Below are 21,228 nucleotides of genomic sequence, written 5' to 3' on the forward strand. Positions count from 1 at the left end.
GCTGACCCAACCCTGTCAATAAGCCCCAGCAAGAGGAAAAATGTGGAATGGTGCAGTATGGGAGCTTCTTTTCATGTGAGTAAACTTAATATAAAAAAAACAGTCATCAGAATAACCTTTTCGTCAAGTTGATTCAGTTTTCATACAGAGAACAGAATGTTGTATTTGTTTAAAGAATAAATCAACTTCCTGGTCCTGTTGGGAACTCGGACCACACAACCTTCTCTCAATAAGAAACAGGTGATAGACCACACAGGCTACTGTACATAAGAGGTACAAGGACAGCAATCTCACAAAGTAAATAATGTACATTTGAAGATATTTAGTTTGATTTCAAGACAGGTGTCAAAACGGTTCCTTATATTTATCTTAAAGTCAGGATGTATGTGTAACAAATATTTCTGTAATGTCATTTAATGTCACTCAAATGGGTTGAGTGTGTATATCTATATATGACAGTACAATGGTCTAAAGACTGGACCCTTTTTTTCTTTCTAAGATCATTTTTTGTTATGATTTTGTGCAATATACATTTCAATTGATTGATTGACCTCCAAACACCTTTGTGATATGCTTTCTTTGTTTTTTGGTAAAATTGTTAGTTACATAACAGCACTCCTGGAGCTTTGAGGAGTTGTGTCTTGCTATCTTCACATCTCAACGGTTTGAACTGAGGTCTCTGCATGCTACACAGGAGTCATGGTCATTAAAAAAACAGGACCTACGTGTAGGAATGAGTCATTCAGGCTGATACATTGTGGTCATCTGTACAGAATAGGGATGTGATGGATAAGGCTGCAGGACAGTCCCTCTCTGTTCAGAAGAATCCAATCAAGGTATGAGCAGATAGTCAGCATGTGCTCAGAGATGTTATTATGGTATTAAACAGCTCATTCAAGGTGTAGGTGCTATCAACCCAGCAAGCAACAAATACAGGCAGAGTAAGTGGCTTTGGAAAGAGCTTAACCCGACCTGCAATCTCACAGGTCAGAGAGTGAACGAGACGGAAAGAGCAAGAACCTGAGGATGACGGTGAGCGGAGAGGCAGTGAAGGTAATGGAAATGTAAGGGTCAGAGCATCACATGGGCAACATTTACAGAAACATGGGATTGTTTGGTGTTAGTCTACATCTACCCATAGGGAAGTGGAAGTATTCTAACCAACTGAAGACCCACTGCAGCTCGTTTCCAGTAATATTATGTAAATAGATGGCGTACAATGATCTCCAACAAGTGAAGTGACTCCTATGTAATAAAAAAAAAGCTGATCTGGGCAAATGTTTGTTTATTTATTTATTTTACCTTTATTTTACCAGGTCAAAAATGTTTGAGAACCAGTTCTTATTTACATACATGACCTGAAATGTGTGTCATGAATAGTGCAAAAACAAATGTGATTGCAAAGTAAAGTGCTGAAAAATTTCTAACTGAAGTTTGCACATCAGTGTTTGGCTCAATCTTTGGTAAAATCAGTTACATTAGGTGGTTACACATAACTCCATGATTGTGGTTGATTGCTTAGCTTCCAGATCTGTTCACTTGCTAGTTTCTCAATAATGGGCTGGAGGGCTTCTCCTGTGGGTAATACACTTACTATTGGGTACTAACCATAGACTGTATAAAATATGGATGTAGTATCTGTGACGTCACCCATCTGTTCCTGAGAGCTGTTTTAAAGCCAATCGACGGCGGCAGCCATATTGGAAATGTGGAACTCAACCAGGCATAGTGTGAGGTAAAGAGGCGGTGTGCCAATAGAGAAACTAGCTACGTAGAGCCAAGCTGTTTTTTGAATCAGGCTGTAAACATGTTTATTAATGCTGCAAAGATCGTCTTTATAGAATTGGTGACTATGTGGTTTCCAGTGTTTCTGCAGCCAGCCTCAAGTGGATTCTAGATGAATTGCAGTTTATAACACTTCCGCATGGGCTTCATAGTTTGAGACCGGAGGTTGCCACGTGGTACTAACTGATAGAACCCCACTTCAACAATACTGAACTATCCATGCCAGAAATGTTTGTTTATCTGAAAGGCATTGTATTGTACATCCATGGACTTGGCTTGGCTGAAGCCAGGGGTCCTGTGGAGATCAGGGGTCTATTATAAGCCAATAAAAACACATTATTTTGTAATTTGTCAAATTTCTGTCCATCTCTTGATTTTCATGTTTGTAGCTGCTGATTGATCCAATTCAGTGTCACAGGTGGTGGGCACCATGAAACAACAGCCAATCAGAATGTAGATGAGTAGTTTTCATGTGACGTCACATACCTATGGAACCGCCCCCCTGGTGGACGAAAAAGCTTCCTGCTGCTACATGCTATGGGGAAAATACTGGACTCTGCTGCCAACTAGTTACTTAAAACTTGAAAAAAATGCCTGACAGTTGTTGTGCAATTGGATGCACTAGCTGACAGACAGACTGGCCCTGGTTGTGCCTCTTCAGAATCTCAATCAGAGAAAGAAAAACCAGAGAGGAGATTTGGATTATTGCTATTAGAGGCTTTCTGTCGCTGGTGAGGGAACAATACAATGGCAAAGATCAAAGTTCACACATTTTTAAGCAACTTGTTGGCACCCATAGCAAACCAGCTAACAACAGCTCGGAAATAATGCTGATTTCACAACCTGACACTTTTAACATTCTGGTGATAAAGTGGTTGAAGATAAGTTGAAGAGAAGGTTGATATTTAAGTGTAAACTTTTGGGAGGGTGAGACAGTTTTACATTCTGCATGTGCTGCTTTGGTGACAAAGAATAGCTTGCCCTCCACCTCTAAAACTTCACCGCTATTGACACTATATTGAAAATACATATAAATATAAAATTTTGGAGGCTTTCATCCTGGGGAGGTGTAAAGGGAAGGATCCTTGTTTATTTAAACATCTCTGACCTGAAGTTTGTGTAAGGACTTTACTGTTTTTAGCAACAGAAATAGTGTAGTGGATGCTGTTGAAGGGTTGCAAGTACCCAAAACTTAATATTTCTCTTCATGCCTCTGGTTGTCTGTGGTTGTCAGGTGATCTACATGTACGCCTCATTCTGAAGAGACAGACAAATTACAAGCCTATACTGCTGCTCCATAGTGTTCAATGGAGGCCGTCAACGCTCTTTTTTGCCCTGTGAGTTTCCGTTTTGGTCACTTGACTGAAAACTTTTTTTTTAAGTTGTTGCTGTTATTAGGTTGTCATTGGTTGTTTGGGGTGTATTCTGTCTCAGACAGGGTCAAGTGGCAAGGGTGGGGGCCTACGAAACCTCTCTATTTTCACCCAGTGAATATGTTCTATAGGACTCAGTGTCAGAGGTCACTTTACCAGGGAAGGACAAGATAAACTCACAGTAACAGGGCAGGTCAGACAATTTTAGCCCATTCATAATGTTAATTATATCCAATTTCAAATCCCCTGAGGTCATTTTAACTGGGACTTAGGGGATTTGTCTTCCATGTTGACTATAAATCAGAATGAGGTATCTTTTAATAAATAGTCAATCTCATCAATAGGTAAAATTAAGCTTTCAAACTGACCTTCTGTTAAGTTTTTTATTTTTTTATTTTTGGCATTTTAAGAATCCCCAGGTCTTCACCTCTCTAATGCGGCAGGTAAATGTGAAGAGTTCAATTTAAGGCTAAAAGCAGAATTATTGCTGGGGTAAGGTCTGGGTTAAATGTTCAGGATGGTTTTGGCCCAGGGATTAAATGTTACATGGACATTCCTCTTAAGGGAGACTAAGTGTGTGTGCGTGTGTGCGTGTGTGCGTGCGTGCGTGCGTGCATGCGTGCGTGCGTGCGTGCGTGTGTGTGTGTGAGCCGTGCCTTCCTCCTCTCGTACATCTACCTCTGTCTGTGTGCTGATCTGATTATGGTCCTTGATTGCAAGTGACAGTGTGCAGATTGAGTTGCACAGCCTCTCTAATTCTCTCTATTAATGAGTTGCGCTCCACACTGCTGCCCCGGACCCCATCTATTAATCACAATTTGTCATCTGTCTTGTGCTCTCCACACCCACCCTCCCCTTGCCCCTTCCCTCCCTCCTCATCCCCTCCAAACCATACCATCCCTATACCTGTCCCCTACCTCCCAGCTGCTGATTCCATCTCATCCCTTTATCTCCTCCTGACTTACTTCTCCAAAGATTTTCCCAACAACAACCGTCTTTCAATTTGCTGTCTTTCTGTGGTCGTTCTCTGCTCTGCACCTGTTTCCTTTCCTGATGGTTTTACTTGCATCTCCATCTCCAGCTTTTTGCACTCCTCTTTTCCCCCTCTTGCACTTGTGTCTTGCTCTCTTTCCACAGCATGGTCAGCATACTGAGTGGGTTTTTCCCCCTGAAATGCACATTTTAATTCTGCTAGCACTCCAAGGTTAAGTAAGCCCTCTCACATCGGTAAATAATGATTTATAACTCCAATTCATATCCGTATTGGTGCTCTGTAATTACATATTTTTTCTTAGACATGGTTGTTCAACAAAATTAAAAAAATACAGAGCATCTTATCCGAAAGTCACCCTTTTTCCTCCTTTGACTTCATCCTCTTTGGACTCCTCAGTTTTGTATTTGCGTTAGTCTATGCTGCCAAAAGTTGATGATGTTAGAATTGAAAGCATGACTTAGACAATGTAAATACCAGCCTCACAGTTGCAGTTGCATGCAGGGAGTTAAATGAAACTTTGTGTGATTAAAAAAAAAGAGGCAGACGAATCGTACCATGTACAGTTCATTACTCGCGGATCAAAAGTAGCTACAAGATCCCTACAGAGCAACTGTGTCAGAAATCCTCCACCCCACACTGAACATTAATTAAGGCTCTTGTCTTTTCCAACAACCTGCTGCTCCCGGCAGGCAGTCTGTGTTCAGACTCACTTCAACATGGGAAACACAGAGCGAGAGGTGCTGCCTGAAAAACATGCACATGCTAGTCTAAAACAAGTGAAGCAGTGTTGTGAAAGTCATGAGATAAAAGTAATGGTTAGGCATTTTTCATATGAACAAAAATTTGCTTTTTGCCTTCTGCTGAGGACTTAAATACCCTGTTGTTTCCATATTTCATTCCACAAGGATAGGGCTTTATGTTGTAATTTTATCATAAGAAAACATCAAACTTTCAGTTCAAATCAATTTCAGTTAGGAAATGGGAAATACAATCACTCATGAAGCCACACTATTAAATATTCTGATTTGATTGCAAACCTCTTCAATCCTGCTTCAAAAATAGTGCTGTAATTACAAAAAAAATCTAAGACTATTATAAGACTAAACAAGGCCTTATACAAATATTTCTTAAAAAATATTGTTCTCAAAATATTCAATGTATACATCCTTATTTGAAGTAAAATAATGAATAGAAATACATGAAGACAGTAATTACTAACGGTGCTTGTGACAATTTATACCTTCAAGTACTGCTCAAAGAACTAAAGTTTCAAAATGGATTACAGGAGTTGTGTTAAGATGTATGTGCAGAATACATGGTCTTAAGATCTTCCTAAACATGCCAACATGTTTCCACCATGAAGTGCCAAAGGATAAATCTAGCTGTGACAACACAAGCAAGATCAGGGTTTACCATTTTCCAAACCGTACTGAAGCAAACTGGACGTATTGGTGGAAACGCACCATTAGCCTTGTTTACAGACACACAGTCACAGGGTCACATGGTCTGTAAACATCGACCTTCCTTGTCATTTCAGATAAGCCAACTGCACACCTCAGCCTGACACTTAATATTCCAGCTACACTAGATAAATGCTGATATTTGTAACAAGATTTCCTGATATGATATGGCAAAATTCAATCTGATTTCCATTTGCAAGAGCCTGTCGGGAGATGCAGCCTCCTGTCACCAAAGTTAGTGGCTGAAAACAATCAATCATTCAAACACACGAAACTATTCAGATACCTGCACACAATCTGTCATTCGCTTGAAAAAAAGAGATGTAAATAATTTAGCAGTCGTGATCCTCTTGGAGCTCAGAGGTCAAAGCCTCTCTAAATGATGACAGGAGATGGATTTGGCAACTCTGTCCTTCGATTCTTGGCCTTTCTTATTCCTTTGGACTTAGTGACAAACCTGGACTGGTCTCAGACCTTTGTCTTTTTTTCTGTACTCAAGATATCTAACAGTTATCTCATTCACAGTTTACAAATATTTCTTTCCTTGGGCTGCGAGTGCAGCAAAAATAAATTCAGTCCAGTAGAGTGGAGTTCAACAAGGAGCAGGATGCAGGAGTACAAAAAAATAAAAAGAAATGGAACACAGCAACCCGTGACGAAGGACAGAAAGACAGCCTGGGTTAGAAGAGAGAGCGAGGGATCATCCAGTAGGGATGACAGGGGCAACAGAGAGAGGAGGGAAAAGGAGGGTGAGATAGTGAAGCGAGACATCGATGACCTTCTTTTAGCTCTTAAACCATGCTGTTCATGCCATCGCATCACTCAGAGACAAGAACACCTCCTATACCCTGCTGCTGCGACATGAACATGACAGGGGCTGTCTGATATACTGGACAATGCTTTCCAATACACACACACACACACACACACACACACACACACACACACACACACACACACACACACACACACCGACACACCTGCACACAATTTGCCCTCTGAGGATTTCTGGGATAACATATACACTAAAACATCAAATTTCCATGTATTCTTAATTTGACTTGCCTCATTAAAACAGGTTCATGTTTGCTGTGCTGCAACATATGGCAGACCCCCTAAATAATGTTGTAGGTATTGGCTTAGCTTACTTTAATTGACTAATGCATATTAAAACATCTGCAAATTTAGCTTTAAACAGTAAAAATATATGTATAAAATAAATGTTGAGTCTCATTAAGTGCCCTCTAAAAAAAGGGTAAAAAGAACATTCATATGTATAAGAAAACCTTGTTAAAAACAGCTTGATTTGCTATTTTGTGTGTCCTGAAAACTTTGACTGACATCTCACCTACTCTACAACACATCTAGTAAAGTGCAACCATCAGCTGTACGTTTCAGTGTCTTGATACAAAATCAGGAGAGCTACAGAAGTCCTGACATCTAAAAATTATGTAATTCAACTGGTTCCTGAAAGACGAAAATGCAAAATGCTAACCACATCCACATCCACATAAGATGTGAGCATACACATGCAGCATTAGCTAAGATGCAACTACTTGCTTTAAAAGCTTTGAATGCAGTGATAAAAGATAACCCTGTAGCATCAGCCAGTGCTAAATCATGATGCTTACCAATCCTTGAGTCTGAGTAGACAAGACAAGCCAAGGGAACCAAAGAATAAGCTGAGTCAAGTCCTTGTATTTGTCCAGCTCTGAGTCCAGTCCGCATTATGATTGCTACACTTAATTAGAAGTTTGCTATTTAACACCAAACAATTTACTGTTGAAGTATCTAACATAAAACAAGTCTAGGAGAAATCTATGTTGTTTCAGACTCTCAGGGACATTTAGATGGAGACCCCCTTCCTGTTTTGTGACTTGTAGAGACAACTTTTTGCAACCCTTGAGTCAGCAGAGCCGAAGGACAGTACAATAAAAGAACAGATGTTAAGATAAGTTTGGGCTCTGTAGCAGGCTATGTCACTGGCTCTCAGACCTATAAATGGTATTGGTCAACAGCATTCTGGGAGTCAGCAGATTTGCAGAGCGGTTCTCCCAAGCATTCTGGGTGCTTGTTCGATACTGGTTTTGATTCTTGTAATGAACGTATTACTATGCAAGCAAGCCAGTCTCACGAAGATTCCTTCTGCATCTACACATCACGGGCGGTCAAGATACGACAACGTATTTACTTTTTGGATGTTTAGTTAATATATTTGACTTTTACCATTTGATTCTGACTAATCCTGCTGGTAAGTCTGGAGATTAAGCTGGCATGTCCACTGCTGCCGTTTTTTGCACTGGCAGGGTTCGTTTTCTATTAAAACTGATTGTGAATCAGCGTTTTCAGCACTCAGGGCCCTCAGCACAAAAACGCCCTCAGAGTAAGCTGATTTTTGACGCAGCACTCTCAGTTATTAAAAGTTCAACTAATGGAACATGTCTCAACTTAAGCTCAACAATAAAAACACATAAGCTGTGTCTCTGATATCATTTGCAATCAGCAATGTGCAGTTTCTGTTCAGATTTGTAGCTCTGTCTGGTACCATCTGTTATTGCCACCTTGCAAGCTACCTGTACAAAAGTTGAGCACAGCCTATGATAGCATTGATAGTTGTAGGGAATGGACTGGGATGGGAATGGAATATTAGCCCTTGACATTCAATTCTACAGGATTTACAGGTTACAACATATTGTTCTGGAGTACATGATACCAGCATTTTAAAGTAAAGAGTAATAGCAGCTCTGTCCTTCCTTTTTTTGGATTGAAGAAGTTTACACTCCAGCAACTGCGACCAAACTTGTTATTTCAGACAGAAACATTTGCCGCTCTCATTGATTAGCACTCGCACAGAATGTAGTGTTGACATGAAAACACACTCTTGGGTACGATGTGTGGGTTTTTCTCTGTGGATAAACATCTACATTATATAGGTGTTTGAATTCTCTAGCCCTCCATCTTCCTCCAATTGGTTAAGTTGTGCAATCTACCTGCGAACAGCTATCCATCTCATAATCCGTCTTCCTCACACTGTTCCATCCATCTGTGTCCTTAACATGAAACCTCTACCTGTCTTCGCTCCAGACGCTCCAGACACAATTACAGTAACAAATCTCCCCCTATGTACTGTTTCTATTTTCCTCCCACACAGTCTCACCTGTTCTCCCTCTTTTCAAGCTCTTCCCTCAGCGCACTCTCTCTCTTTCTCATTCCTGCCACAAACCACAAGTGCAGTGGCCTCATTTGTTTTTATCTTGTGGTTAACAATGTTTCATTAAGACTGTGCTTGGGCGGGTTGGTAAACCTGATATGTGGGCAACATTTGTACAGGAAATGATCCTAGCCGTTATAGGATTTTAAAACTTGTTCCTTTAGTTACTCTAATGAGCATCCTCGTGTCAAAGCATTAGGCATGATTTACTCCTGTAAGATAATGACAGTGGATGGATCTTTGCTGATCAGGGGGAAAAAGTCTGACATTTTTGTTAACTGACTAAAGGTGTACTGTACATTTTACTGTAAATATGTTTTTGCCAAGGCTTCCCCTTAATTAAAAAAGTTGCCAAACAGACGTCACAAGTGAATTCCCCTCCGGGGATCAATAAAGTAATATCTTATCTTATCTTATCTTATCTTATCTTATCTTATCTTATCTTATCTTATCTTATCTATGCTACATCCTTGGATGTTCACTGGGACAATGACAAGCCTCCTGAAGACCCAAGCTCCACATGACAAGTCTAAAAGTTGTGTCTCCACTATAATCCCTATTTAGCATACTCTGTTTTTTTAACCCACTTTTAGTGTGCATTGCAGTATTTTTCAAACTGTCATCTCTCATTTCCTAACACATCACTTTTCTTGAGCTTTCTGCCCCTGTTCATCACCTGATTAGTAACCCACTGGTGCCTCTGCCTCCCCATTAGCCTTAGAATATATACGTGCAGTTCTGGGGCAGCATTATCATCTGTTTATCTGCATTTGTGTTCAGATGCAGATTTTCTGATGTTCCTGTTTCTGTCTTATCTTACCTACAAACCTGAACCTCTGCTAAATGGTGAATATGGGACTTCACATTTACTGTATATAACATTTCAGGAGACACTGTTTCAGTAACAGGGACCAGAGTTGGATGGCCATGGACACTGAAAAGACTGGGCCTGTTGGAAATAATACCAATCAGTGCAGGGACTGCCTGTTGTGGGAATATCATATAGTGAGACCCATTTTTAGCAAAGGAAGGTACAATAATACTTCTAAATATAGAAAAGGAGTGATCCCAGAGGTGTGATGCAATTTCTCCAAAATGTTCTTTCCCTTTTTTTCTCACTTTAAAATGCTTTATTTATAGTTTTTCATTTTACAAACAAGAGCGTTTATTCCCTACATCCACCCACATTATCCACCCACCCTAAACCATAGAGACAAAAGTGACAAGAATGAAAAATAAACAAATAATTAAACAAAACAGAAATAAAACAATAATAAAAATAAAAGTAAATGCATTAACAATAATAGCAAGTTTGAAAAAAAAATCTGTAGACTAACAAGCAAATACTTTCATAATAAACATTGTAAACAAAAAATAAATGAGTACATAAAATAACAAATTCTACTTTACATTCATAGACATGACAATGAAACATGAATTGTTTGAAAGAGAGTTCTCAGGTGAGACTGAGGTTCTTTTCATATTCAATAAAAGGTGACCAAATGGCATTATATTTTTCAGGACAGTTGGCTCAATTGTATCTTAGTCTTTCTAGACTAAATAATAATCCAAAATGTTCTCATCTGAAACCTGTACTGTAACTACACACAGGCTGTTTGTTACCTTTTGAGGTTGAGTTTCAAATACAGTAGCTATGTGCTGTGTTGTGAAATAGTTTGTTTGATCTGTGGTTGCGTCTTTTAAATAACTGAGTCTTTCTTCTTCATCATTTATCATCATCATGCTTTTGAAGAAAAACCCATTTCCACTTAAGACATGCATCTTTCAGTGGACTCGTTTTATCCTAGCAGTGAACAGGGGGGTGAAAGATGTGATAAAGAAAGCAGACACGACACCACCATGGATTTTAAGAATATATGGAAGCTGCTTAGCTTGTAACTTATTATGTGCTGCATTTACAGCAAAGACTGTAAATCTCAGCCGCCCAAACGTACTCCCGCTATCTTTTTTCTATTCATTTCTCAGAGGCAGTCTTCCAACATTTCTCTTTGTCTTCCTTACTTAATGACAGGTCATCACAATAGCTTCATTTCAGGAAACTGCCTTTAACCCCTCTTGTCAGATTGTGATCATAATTGTTGCATTACAAAATATGCATTGCTCTATCTTTCTCAATAGGCTAGCTGGATGCTAGATGCTAACATGCTGGATTCAGGACCGCCCTTGCTCAGTGTGAGTGAAATGTGGCACTGGGTACCATAGGGCCTGAATAATTCATGCCAGCTCTGGCTTCATCCAAGTGTTTTTAAATACTGGTTATAGAGCAGGAAGCTATGAATCATTCATCAGAGGCGATTAAAGTCTGGTGTTAATTAACCCTTATCCTCTCACAGTAATATGGAGGAGGTCAGTGACTGGTCCCTGCCCTGACCTCTCAGACCACCTGCTCACTGTCTCACTGTCTCATCCCTGAGTGTGAGGCCGTGTGTGATTGTTTGTCTTTTCTAGGATAGATAGCATGATCAAATTGAGATATTAGGGGGGGGTTTTTTCATTCTGAATAAAAAAAAAAATCATCTTTATGTAAGTGGTATGGCTTTAAAGGTTGTCCCGTAATATTAGCTATAAAAGACTCTTTGGATCATGTTTCAAGTGTACTGAGTATGTTAAATGTTAAATGCGTGTATGTATGTGTTTGTGTGGGTGTGTGTTTCTGTAATTGCCGTGACGAGACAAGATGTTGAGAAGTCAGTGATGCATGCCGTCAGAGCGCTTGAACGCTCCGCGGATGGCCCACAGAGAGGAGGTATGAAGGAGAGACAGAAGGGGGTATAGAGGGAAGAGAGGAACGAAAAGGAGAGACCAGTCAAATGAATAAACAATATTTCTTATTGTTAGAGCGACAAAGAGCTTCACAGAGTTATTACAGGGAGCGGCTGTAGTACTGTCTGTGCCATTTAGGTTTTACATTACATGTTTGGGAAAGAGTAATTGTGTTTGTTTGCTTGTGTGTGTGTGTGTGTGTGTGTGTGTGTGTGTGTGTGTGTGTGTGTGTGTGTGTGTGTGTGTGTGTGTGTGTGTGTGTGACTAGAGAGAGAGAGAGAGAGAGAGAGAGAGAGAGAGAGAGAGAGAGAGAGAGAGAGAGAGAGAGAGAGAGAGAGAGAGAAAACTAAGGTCAAAGTAGTTTTACTTCATTCAGTAATACAACATCCACTAGTTAGCTAAAAACCAAACAACAGACTAGACAGAGTCTGTATAGATTGTGTGTGTGTGTGTGTGTGTGTGTGTGTGTGTGTGTGTGTGTGTGTGTGTGTGTGTGTGTGTGTGTGTGTGTGTGTGTGTGTGTGTGTGTGGCTGTGAGCAGATTTTGAATTTGGATGTACTCACTGGTCTGTGAATACAGAAAGAGCACATCCAAGCTTCTTTTACTGTCTGCCTCAGTTTCTGAATATATGATGTTTCCTCATTGAGATGAACTGAGGAAGTGAAGATTGTGACAAGATTGACTGAAACAAAGAGAATGGCAAAATGATAAAGGAGGTCTTCAAAATACCCAGTCATCAGTTAAAAGTAAATTATATTTCATAGTTTATATAAAGCAACAAACATGCTGCTGGTGTGGGACGGTTAGGACAGGATAGACCATTTAAAAAATGCACATTGATGAATTTTAAAATACTTGAGAGTCTGGATAACATTGTCTGACAGCTAGATCATGATATGATATTGAGTACACAACAATCTCATTCTTTTACTGTCTCTTTCTTAACACAATGCTACTGACATTAAATGTGAGTCATTGACTTGAAACATTTTTGGCGGACATATGTGTGGCACCCATGGGGTTGTTCGTTTTTTAACAGACAAAAGTCTGACACACTTGATGTATTTTTGTGGTTGTGTGAGTGTTTTCCTGACAATCCCAGTGGTATCAAAATTAACAGGGGAAAAAAATATATTTGGTCCCATGGGGCTGCCATTTTTCTTTGGCAGATGAAAATGTTATAGGATCCAAGTTGGTATAAATGTTTGGTGGACCAAAATATCCTTATGTCCAACTGGTTTTGATTGTTTTGACAGATAAAAATGTGTTACCCAGTTTTGTTTTTTGGGTCACACAATTTTTGCTCTTTTAACATTTTTCTAAGATTTCCATGAGGTGAAATTTTCCTTTTACCATAAATTGGATTTGCCATTGAAGTATCTCATATAAAACAATATAAAGTGTATACTGTTTGGAGTGGTTCCAAGAATCTAAGCCATATACGGTACAGTCTTTGCTGCTTAGAGTGGCTCCAGGAATTTGTAAGATGGGAGCCCCTTTCCTGTCCTGTAAATTACAGTGACAATCAACACCCTTATATCAACAGAGTTGGAGTCCAGTACTGGATGTAAACCAGATGTTTATTTTTTTCATTTTTTTCACAGATATGTTTATTGACATTTTGTTCAATACAAACAAAACAAAACCAGGACAGCACACAGACAGTGACACACAACAACAACAACAACAATAGTGGTACATATTATATTAGAATTTAAATGATATAGAGACGCGTATAAAAATCAATATGTATAAAGTGAATAAATAATTAAGTAGATAAATGCAAAAATTTAATACAATTAAATAAAAAATAAAAACAATTCAAAATAAATAAATTGTTATTGGTCAGTCTGCCGCCATCAACATCACTTTGAATATTGCCAAAAAGGTAACCACCTAATCAGGGGTCTCAGAGAGGTCCAGCTCCTCCAAATACTTAAAGAACAAGTCCCACATCTTGTGAAATCTCTCACCCTCTCACTAAGTGTCTGACTTTCTCCAACTTCACAAAGTGAAGAATGTCCCTAAACCACACAATATGGGAAGGAGGCGTGGGGGATTTCCATTTAAGCAATATTAAGCGTCTGGCTAAAAGAGTGACGAAGGCCATGAAGGTGTTAAGAGAAATGTGTGTGTGTCGTGGACATCACTTAAACCTATAAAGGACGTGTCTAACAGCCTTCGAGGGGAGAGACCCAATCTGGCCGAGTCGTCCTCCCAAGCAGTCCGGAATGCTTGTTCGATACTGGTGTTGTTTTTCTGTAATAAATCTATTACTCTAGAAGCAAGCAAGTGTCACGAAGTTCCTTCTGCATCTACACATCAAGGACTGTCAATATACGACACCATAAAGCGAGGGCATACATTACACGCAGTAAGTGGTCCGAAGACACTGAGGTAGTCTACAAAAAAATCCTAACAAGTGTCCCAAAGAATCAAGTGGCTTTAGCATTTTCTTGTTGACAAGACCAATTGAGTCTATTGTACAGTTTTGATGGCCTCTATGCATCCAACACTTTTCCCCACCTTGAAAGCCCTGAGTTTTTGTGCATTTATAGGGATCTACCTTGGACGTCATGAATCTATGAGCGAAGAGATTGGATTGGGCCTGTGAGCTGCAATACCGAGTACAAAATATCTAAAGTCACACAGGCATTAACCTCAAGTAACAACCAAACCATGTACAAAATGTCTTCAAAACCAGTAGTCCTAATGGTGACACCATAATCAGAGTTTGTTCAGCCAATTTTAGAGGCACTGTTCAACGTCTCTTTGTGTCTGGTCTCATTTGTAAAAGAACATTTACACATTTGTAACACAGAAAAAGTAAGCTGTTCATATGTCATTACAAGAAACCATCTTCCCTGTGACCATTACATTTTCAAAACTAGAATAAGGAAAAATTTTGCTTTTCCACTATGAGGATGAGCAGTGAAAAAAATGTATCTTAAGTATAAGATAAATCTAAAAAGACATGATTGAACAATAACAATTTCTTTGTATAAGGGAATTTAATGGCATCTGAACATAGTCAAAATCTAATTTATCATTTGAAACATTCTATCTGACGGCTGCGATGTCATGTTCCAGTTATTGCAGTATTCCCTGTTTCTTCAACCAACACATCTCTCTGCTCGTTTTGCCGCAGATTCATCTTTGAAAAAGACGAGAGTGAGAAACGTCGAAAGAGAGAGGCTGGGCAGAGATGAGGCCTCTGTGGACCCTGTTGATTTCTTTCAAGTGAGCAGCATTTTAATTCCATGTGCCAAGGCCAGCAGACTGCAGATGGACATGCACACAGAAGCACAGTCTTGCACTTTTAAGTACACATTCCCTCTGTCCCTCTCTCTCTCTCTCTCTCTCTCTCTCTCTCTCTCTCTCTCTCTCTCTCTCTCTCTCTCTCTCTCTCTCTCTCTCTCTTCACAACGTGCCTCTCTTACACTCTCAATACACTAACTAACACTCCAACAACCCCATCACCAGAGCTGTTAACCTGTAACCTACCCAGGTTATCTCAGTCTATTCCCCACAATGACCTCTTTGCAAAGGCAAACAGTGGGTAGGTTGGTGATTCTATGGACAGTATATCTCTGACAGGTCCTGGGACTGATGGAGCATGTATGTGTGTGAATGTGTGTGTATGGCAGGCAGTGGGGGAGTGACAGGCAGTGACGGTGGGTACACAGCGTAACCTTTAAAGCGGAGCCACAGGAGCATGACGGCCAGACTCCAAGGTAACAGAGAGAGAGACAGCAAGAGGTGTGCGGGGTTGTTGGGAGGAGAAGGAGAAAGTTGACAGGTAGGGGAGATAGAAACTTCAATGTATTTGTGTCATCTGCTCTTCTGTCTGTTTGCTTTGCCGTGTCCCTCTCTGCAAAACTGCTCTCGGCCAAGAGGTTACATTTTCAAAAGAAAGTTCAACAATTTAGAAAACAAGCTCTCTCACTCAGAGTGACATGATGCACATCTCATGCCTGCACCCTAAAGATAGATCTACAGTTAGTTGCGAGTATGTTTTAATAAAATACTCAAAAAAGCACTCTTATGGATAGAAAGAGTTATATTCTTAAATTCTCTATGTATAAGCAACAGGCTAATTAATCTGGTCATGTCAAACCACTTGTTTTGAGCATGCGGCTTGAACAGAAATGTTAGGGAGCAATTGGTGATGTTACCAAAAACATTTTAAGCACCCAAATTAAGAATATGTCTACAAGAACAAAGATACCAAACCTTAAATATGTTTGTGACAAGACCTAAACATAGCTTCTAGGCAAAGTCACAAATAGTTGTTTCATCTTTACACCTCTAAAACAATTTCTTTTTACTGCTTTGATAAATGAAACGTGATGTATTGCTTTAAATTTGCTGGAGGGTGTACTTTTGAACTCTGAAGAGCCCCGCTAGCTGTTTTTCTTGCCTTCAGTTTTGCTTTGTGCCCACTGCTACGTTATCCACATCCTGACCACAGTGTTGCGGTTAGCCTCTAAACATGAGATTAATATCTGTTTTCTCATTTCTGTCTCGTATACTAATTGCTTGCATTAAAACAGAAGTTAAGATTTGCCTATCTATTAATGAAAGAGCAAAATCATGCTTGAAAGGATTTGAGCTACATCAGAGTGATCAACAGTTTAAGATAGTGTTCAAAATCAGAGCAAATTCCTTGTACTCCACATTGACTTAATTACACACAAAAAAACGTAATCATTCCTCTTGTCCAGCAGCACTGATGCTAATTAGTTTCTCTGTACACACCAAGCACACACATACAGTCTTGCACATACACTCTTGGTGCGTAATGACATGGTGCCTCTTTACACATTATACACACGGACGCGGCTGACAGTCTCCCTGCAACATTTTTCTCATTACGATCTCCGTCCCATCAGTCAAGGTTTGGTGAATAATTTATAGATATTGGAGCAAGGATAGTTGGAAGAGGATGTGTGCGTCCAGTCCGAGTCCCCTGTGTGAGTTTTTAAGCCTCCACAAGTCACAGGGGTCCTTCTGCCAATACTGTCCGCCAGCTAAGATCTGCTGTTTATTCACAGTGACAGGCCACAGACACACGGTGGAATGGCAGATGCGTGCTAACACACACACATAAACACACACAGGAGTATAGCCCATATCCATACATGTATTGCACATGATCATGTGGATCCTGCTTCCTATTTAATTTCCATTCATTTGCTTTGAAAACACAACCCAAAAACAAAGTGTCATGGCTCAGATTGTTCGCAATGACAGATGTGATACTTTCTTGTAGATTGTGAAAAGATTTTGGAGGAACACAAACTTTCCATCATCCTTCCCTGTGGAGTGAATATTGATCACTATGACCAGTGCTACTTGTGTATAGTTTTGCTAGTGTGCCAAAGCACTTTGTAAACCCATGTTTTTAAAGGGGAATTTTATGATTATTATTATTACTGCTTTAAAACTGCAAGATTAACAATTACTGGCGAACAGGGACATGCCCAGACTTTTTTTTTTTGTACTGGGTGGCCCAACTGGGGCAATGACTCATGAGGGGGTGGCATGAAGTGTGTTTGCATATGCAAAAGCATTAAATATGCAATGAATGTATTTTCCAAATCAGGCAGCATGCAGGAGTTTGTTTCCATGCATTTTTGAAACCATACATTCAACTCCTACACCATAGACTGTATAAAATATGGACGTAGTATCCGTGACGTCACCCATCTGTTCCTAAGAGCTGTTTTGAAGCAAATCGACGGCAGCAGCCATATTGGTAATGCGGAACTCAACTAGGCAGAGTGTGACATAGTGTGAGTCTCTTAGCCAATTGCTGTGTGTTCCCGACCGGGAGTCACGTCAGTCATGTCCTTATTTGGGCAAAACTCATAATCTTAATATCTTCTTAACCGTCACGTTAGAAAAAAATTCACCCCCCGTACAGTGTGTGCCATTAGAGAGATTAGCGTTGTAGGGCCAAGCCGTTTTTTGAACCAGGCTGTAAACATGTTTATTAATGCTGCAAAGATCGGCTTTTTCCCATTCATATCTATGTGGTTTCCGGTGTTTCTGCAGCCAGCCTCAAGCGGATTTTCGATGTGTTGCAGTTTATATCACTTCCGCATTGGCTTCATCGTTTGAGACCGGAGTTTGCCGCTTGTCCTACACACCTGCCTTAAGACATATGTGCAATGCATTCTATATATTACAGTTTAAAGTATTAAGAAAAGAAAAAGTGTCACATTGAAATGCAAATGATGACAGCCTGTTGTGACCATAGGCTGTATAAATAATGGACGTAGTATCCGTGACGTCACCCATCTGTTCCTGAGCGCTGTTTTGAAGCCAATCGACAGCGGCAGCCATATTGGAAATGCAGAACTCAACCAGTCAAAGTGTGACGTAAAGGGGCGGGGTTTGAGCCTCCTAGCCAACAGCTATGTGTTCCTGTCCGGGAGTCAAGTCAGTCATGTCCTTATTTGGGTAAAAACTCGTAATCTTAATATCTTCTGAACCGTCGTGTTAGAAAAAACATCACCCCGTACAGTGTGTGTCGATAGAGAAATTAGCTACATAGAGCCAAGCTGTTTTTTGAACCAGGCTGTAAACATGTTTATTAATGCTGCAAAGATCATCTTTTTTTAATTGGTGTGTATGTGGTTTCCGGTGTTTCTGCAGCCAGCCTCAAGCAGATTCTCGATGAACTGCAGTTTATAACACTTCAGCATGGGCTTCATAGTTTGAGACCGGAGGATGCCACTTGGTTGTGACATTGCTCATATAGTGAATGTAACATAAGTCCCGCCTCTGACAAGGCAAATAGCCAATCAGATTTCTGGGTGACACATGGGGTGGCCAATCAGATATAAAGGGAGCCACACAAGCCCTTCCCACCTCTTTGGACTTTCCAGAGAAAATTCTGAAAAAGGTTGTGATGGAACATTTGGCAGCAACATGTTGCATCAGGACATTTTGTAACTTGACAGAGATGTTCATCACTAACATCATTTTTTCATTTGAAAACATAAAAGTTATCAGGGTGGCCAGCTACTTTTTTCTGTCCTGCAGGCATTTTGCAGTTTCAGATTAGTAGTGAGTTTTCACCATTACAACTAAAACATTAACAGGTATAACATATCCCTTGAAATTCTTTCTTATGTATTGATCAGTTGTTTCAAACATTTTTTATTGTCAGTTAGAATATATCATACTGCTGTGCAACCTATTGGATTTACTGAGGGATCCATCACTAATTTAGTTTTTTATTCATTTATGATTAACTTAGGTAGAGGGGATTAACATTATAGCTGCAGTATGGGTTTCTTAAGTAATGAACATAACTTAACCTTTAATATCTGGCCTTCCCTTCCATACAATTAATTATAGATGCATGCAGAGGCAAATTAGCGCATTACACAAATTATGTACTTACAAATGTCCCAACAATATTCACATATACAGCATGATTCCTATGAACCCATCGCAAACTGAGACACACACCCACACACAAATGCACACACCCACACACTCACGCACACACACACTGCTTGGACCTCGTCCTGTGACTATGACAAGCCCTGCTGTCTGCCTCAGTCCTCTCCCAGGCTTTGGAAGAGGATGGGGAGGAATGCTAAAGAAACCAGGAGAAGCCAAGCATACAGTTTCACTGTGGGGGTGGAGGCTTGAAGTGAGGAAGGAGGGCTGGGACGCTGCTCACCACACCACACAGCTCTCTTTCTCTTTCTTTCTTTCCCTGCCTCGCCTAGCATCCTCTCAGTCTGCAGAGACCTCATGTGTGTCAGCCAAGCAGTGGAGCATCCCTTCTGTCTGTTTTTACCTATTTGTGTTGTTTCTCCTGCTGTCTCCCTCTTATCCCCCTTTTTTCTGTTTTCTTTTTTTTCCTTTTTAGCTTACACATTTTTTTTTTGTTAAGTGGATTCAGAGCAAGAGACAGTTTGCAGTCCACAGCTTGAATTGTAAAGTATTTGGAGATGGGAGGAAATTAAGATTTGCAAGAACACTTAAGTCCATAAAAGAGCAAGTGTCAAGAGATGTGGCAGAGTCCAGAACATGGACATTTTAGAGTGAGTGTATTTTTGAAGTCTACTGCATAAAAATAATGAAATCTAATATATTATTCAAGATTATTATGTATGAGTAGTTACTGTTATAAAGTCATTATTAGACAAGCTGAAGAAAGTGGGAACAAAGTTGTGGAAAGGGAAACAAAGGGTGGTCTTCGAGAGTAATTTATGTGTCGATTTGTTTCCTATTAAACTTCTCCATAGCAGGTGTCAGCTGAGAAAGGAGGCTTGCGTCCGGACACAGGAGAAGAAGGCAATTATTGTTGGGGAGCGTTTTGTTTTGTTTGTGGAAGCAGCATTGTGTGGCCTGCTGCTAATGAGGCCCCGCGAGCTTGTAAATAATGAATTGGGAAAAAGGTGACACAGGGACTGACTGACTGACTGACTGTGTGTGTGTGTTTGTGATTGTGTGTATTTGGTGGCGATGGTGTGTCGGGTCATCTCACCAGAGAGTGTTGACATTCTCTCTGATAGGCCTCCAGTATCATAGCACTGTTTGATATTGATCCGGTCACACACACACACTTTTCTGTGTGTCTCTTTTGCTTTTCCCTCGACTTAACCTTGAGCTTTTTCTATCTGTTCATGTCAACTGTGCTCTGAGTTATCCCTCTATCGGCTGCCTTTACTAAAACGTCTTTCTTTAAAGAACACATGTATAAGTGTGAACGTACTGTCTATAGTGTGATCTCATTAAACTTAAGCTGTATGTGTTTGTAGTGGAATTCTTAAGCGATGGTCTCAGTGGCTTCTGAATTGGGTTTAAGAGACAAAGATCTCTTATAGCAGGTCATCAATATTTTTGAGATAGTATTGTGGTATTTTGGGTAAGATTACAATTCCCAGCATAAATCCTAAGTAATGGGGACTGAAGTCTAGTACACACTTCTGTGTTGTTCCTATGCCATAGCCACAAAGAAGTGGCAAACATCGTTTTGAGCACTACGTACATATTTGTGCATTAGATAGTCCACGTTGCTCTGCAATGCTCTACCAAAATACTAGTTGGCAGTGCGATTTCAATGCTGTTCATATCACCAGTTTCTGATCCCACTATTTTCTGCTTGTTCGTGCAAAGATAACCATAGTCACTGAATCTGAGCGTATTATGTCTCATGTATAATGTGTTATATATTATGTTAGAGTTGGGGCTGATGAATGTTGAGCAGCATCATACATCAATTAGTGCAAAGATGAAAAGAGTGGAAAAATTGGAGGAGAAGGCGTGTATGGCCGATGTATGGTGATTCCAGAAATGTGTAAATGCAGGAAAAGCAATGCTACCCAATTACATGGCTTGAGCGTGGTATTGTTTCGAGCGGCTGGGGCTCAGTGGAAGGCCTTGAGCAAGACACTGAACCCTGAATTGCTCCCTCTGTTGTTCAGAGGTGTGTGAATGGGTATGGATGAGATTAGCTAACACTGATGGTCCCTTACTGTAGCAGCCTCTACCATCAGTGAGTGAATGGGTATGAATGTGACGAGTAGTGTAAAAGCTCTTTGAGTGGTCAGAAAGACTAGAAAAGCGCTATACAAGTACAAGTCCATTTACCA

General features: G+C 40.1%; 1 protein-coding gene across 1 annotated transcript in view; it reads left to right on the forward strand.

Moving 5' to 3' along the window:
• The first annotated feature begins 3,087 nt into the window (after positions 1 to 3,087).
• pfkmb (phosphofructokinase, muscle b) overlaps positions 3,088 to 21,228 on the forward strand; it is a 35,944-nt gene continuing 17,803 nt past the window's right edge. The window contains exons 1-3 of the mRNA XM_034687784.1: positions 3,088 to 3,122; positions 14,757 to 14,848; positions 15,256 to 15,342. The gene's annotated coding sequence lies outside the window, so the exon portion shown is untranslated. The remainder of the gene's footprint in view (positions 3,123 to 14,756; positions 14,849 to 15,255; positions 15,343 to 21,228) is intronic.

This window comes from Notolabrus celidotus, chromosome 1, assembly GCF_009762535.1.
Source record: "Notolabrus celidotus isolate fNotCel1 chromosome 1, fNotCel1.pri, whole genome shotgun sequence".
Taxonomy (NCBI): Eukaryota; Metazoa; Chordata; class Actinopteri; order Labriformes; family Labridae; genus Notolabrus; species Notolabrus celidotus.